Source organism: Triticum dicoccoides, chromosome 2A, assembly GCF_002162155.2.
Source record: "Triticum dicoccoides isolate Atlit2015 ecotype Zavitan chromosome 2A, WEW_v2.0, whole genome shotgun sequence".
Lineage (NCBI taxonomy): Eukaryota > Viridiplantae > Streptophyta > Magnoliopsida > Poales > Poaceae > Triticum > Triticum dicoccoides.
The window spans coordinates 728,996,547-729,000,529 of NC_041382.1; positions in this window are offsets into that span (position 1 = coordinate 728,996,547).

Consider the following 3,983-nt stretch of genomic DNA (forward strand, 5'->3'; position numbering starts at 1 on the left):
CTTCTTTCCCCCTCCTAGTAGGAGTCCTACTCCTAGTAGGAGGAGGACTCCTCCTTGGCGCGCCATAGGGGCCGGCCGGCCTCCTCCCCTTGATCCTTTATATACGAGGGCAGGGGGCACCCCTAGACACACAAGTTGATCCACGTGATCATATTCTTAGCCATGTGCGGTGCCCCCTTCCACCATAATCCTCGATAATATTGTAGCGGTGCTTAGGCGAAGCCCTGCGACGATTGTACATCAAGATCGTCACCACGCCGTTGTGTTGATGGAACTCTTCCACGACACTTTGCTGGATCGGAGTCCGGGGATCGTCATCGAGCTGAACGTGTGCTAGAACTCGGAGGTGCCGTAGTTTCGTTGCTTGATCGGTCGGGCCGTGAAGACGTACGACTACATCAACCGCGTTGTGCTAACGCTTCTGTTGTCGATCTACAATGGTACGTAGATCACACTCTCCCCTCTCATTGCTATGCATCACCATGATCTTGCGTGTGCGTAGGAAATTTTTTGAAATTACTACGTTCCCCAACAGTGGTATCAGAGCCTAGGTTTTATATGTTGATGTTATATGCACGAGTAGAACACAAGTGAGTTGTGGGCGATATAAGTCATACTGCTTACCAGCATGTCATACTTTGGTTCGGCGGTATTGTTGGACGAAGCGTCCAGGACCGACATTACGCGTACGCTTACGGGAGACCGGTTCTCCCGACGTGCTTTGCACATAGGTGGCTTGCGGGTGACAGTTTCTCCAACTTTAGTTGAACCGATTGTGGCTACGCTCGGTCCTTGCGAAGGTTAAAACAGCACCAACTTGACAAACTATCGTTGTGGTTTTGATGCGTAGGTAAGATTGGTTCTTGCTTAAGCCCGTAGCAGCCACGTAAAACTTGCAACAACAAAGTAGAGGACGTCTAACTTGTTTTTGCAGGGCATGTTGTGATGTGATATGGTCAAGACATGATGCTAAATTTTATTGTATGAGATGATCATGTTTTGTAACCGAGTTATCGGCAACTGGCAGGAGCCATATGGTTGTCGCTTTATTGTATGCAATGCAATCGCGCTGTAATGCTTTACTTTATCACTAAGCGGTAGCGATAGTCGTGGAAGCATAAGATTGGCGAGACGACAACGATGCTACGATGGAGATCAAGGTGCCGCGCCGGTGACGATGGTGATCACGACGGTGCTTCGAAGATGGAGATCACAAGCACAAGATGATGATGGCCATATCATATCACTTATATTGATTGCATGTGATGTTTATCTTTTATGCATCTTATCTTGCTTTGATTGACGGTAGCATTATAAGATGATCTCTCACTAATTATCAAGAAGTGTTCTCCCTGAGTATGCACCGTTGCGAAAGTTCTTCGTGCTGAGACACCACGTGATGATCGGGTGTGATAGGCTCTACGTTCAAATACAACGGGTGCAAAACAGTTGCACACGCAGAATACTCCGGTTATACTTGACGAGCCAAGCATATACAGATATGGCCTCGAAACACGGAGACCAAAAGGTCAAGCGTGAATCATATAGCAGATATGATCAACATAGCGATGTTCACCAATGAAACTACTCCATCTCACGTGATGATCGGACATGGTTTAGTTGATTTGGATCACGTAATCACTTAGAGGATTAGAAGGATGTCTATCTAAGTGGAAGTTCTTAAGTAATATGATTAATTGAACTTAAATTTATCATGAACTTAGTCCTGGTAGTATTTTGCAAATTATGTTGTAGATCAATAGCTCGCGTTGTTGCTTCCCTGTGTTTATTTTGATATGTTCCTAGAGAAAATTGTGTTGAAAGATGTTGGTAGCAATGATGCGGATTGGATCCGTGATCTGAGGTTTATCCTCATTGCTGCACAGAAGAATTATGTCCTTGATGCACCGCTAGGTGAGGGACCTATTGCAGGAGCAGATGTAGACGTTATGAACGTTTGGCTAGCTCAATATGATGACTACTTGATAGTTTAGTGCACCATGCTTAATGGCTTAGAATCGGGACTTCAAAGACGTTTTGAACGTCATGGAGCATATGAGATGTTCCAGGAGTTGAAGTTAATATTTCAAGCAAATACCCGAGTTGAGAGATATGAAGTCTCCAACAAGTTCTATAGCTAAAAGATGGAGGAGAATCGCTCAACTAGTGAGCATGTGCTCAGATTGTCTGAGTACTACAATCGCTTGAATCAAGTGGGAGTTAATCTTCCAGATAAGATAGTGATTGACAGAATTCTCTAGTCACCATCACCAAGTTATTAGAACTTCGTGATGAACTATGATATGCAAGGGATAACAGAAACGATTCCCAAGCTCTTCGTAATGTGGAAATTAACGAAGGTAGAAATCGAGAAAAACATCAAGTGTTGATGGTAGACAAGACCACTAGTTTCAAGAAAAGGGCAGAGGGAAGAAGGGGAACTTCAAGAAGAACAGCAAGCAAGTTGTTGCTCAAGTGAACTTGCTGACTCCAGTCGCCAACGGAAAGTTGGGAGGAATCACCGCGGCCCTGATGGCTCGACTGAAACACTCTGGCCCTGAAACACGTATTCTGCTGCTGGCGGGCGCATCTCTGTTCTAGCCTTCCCGATGAGCCCTGTTCCTGTCAACCAAGCCTTGAATGAGGACAGATCTCGCGTCAAAGCCTGGGTCCCTGGGGTCGACGGGAATCCTCTGCCCAACGCTATTCGGGCGCCTGTCATCTCGATGTCGAGGCGCATATGACCCACTCCTCGGGGGAGGGGTTGGCACTTGACTCGATCATCACGATTGGATCAGTGATCATACTGCTCATTCCTTCTGTACTGATCATGCCAGTCGCCACGTCCCTCACGCCTCGGGGGCGACCGCGGGCTGTGAGCCGACTGGACTGTAGCTGTTGCAACGGATCGACTGTGGATCCTATTCCGCGACTGAGAAATAGCGGAATTCTGGTTTCCCGCCGCCCGGAGCAACGCTCTGATCTGTAACAAGCCCCTGCCAGCCTCCGACTGGGAGGGCTGAATCGATTCTGCTATACGGGCTGCGGTGGCCAAATTCTGAACTGGGGTTCGGTATACCTGCATCGGCGGGAAGAGCTGGCGTCGACTAGACTCGGGAGCCCGCTGACGCGCTTGCTCGTCGAGTGCTTGCTGGAGATTCTCCAGTCGAGTGCGCTCGGCCAAATTAGCCAAGCACGCGTCCTCCAAGGCCCGGGCCTTGGGGGACTCTCTGACGATAGGAGTGCGGAGTGCGTCCATGTTCCGGCGGCGAAGCTCCTCTCGCTGTAATGACGTGAGAGGTTCGGGGAGATACTCATCGTGGGGATGCGACGGGTCGCCCCCACCCGCGCATCCATCAGCGTGAGGGAAACCGGGAGGACTGTGCGTTCCATCGACCGCCAGGATCTCAGCCGCTGGGTCGCTGCTATCGCACTCGGATGCGGTCTCCGTGGAGCCAGTCGACAGGTCGAACAGCCGCAGAGGGATTCGTCGGGCTCGATGGCCACGACTTGCGGGGCGGCCGACTGGCGAGCCACGGCATGCCTCACCCACCTCTGAAGTCTCGACCGACCGGAGCGCTTGCGCCGGCGGGAGACAAAGCGGGGAGATGATACGGGGGCCGACCGATACTGGGTCGACGGCTGCCGCAGGAGGACGCCACGAACGCATGCGCGGGAATGCATCGCACCGCGGACGGGGAGCGCGTCGATGTCGAGTGGCGCCTCCTGAAGCCAGGCGGAGTCGTCGGCGATGAACGTGAGCGCGCCGAGGCGGATCTCGCGGCCCTCCACCAAAACACCGCATGAAACCATGATCAAAGGGATCGGAAAAATCGCAACTTCTCCAATCAGGCGCTAAGATTCCAGCCCCACGGTGGGCGCCAACTGTCATGGTTCTAGCTCTGACAGTGATGTAGGGGGGTATGTATGGAGAGGCTAGATCTCAGCTATTGGGAAGTTGTAAACACACCAAGATGTACGAG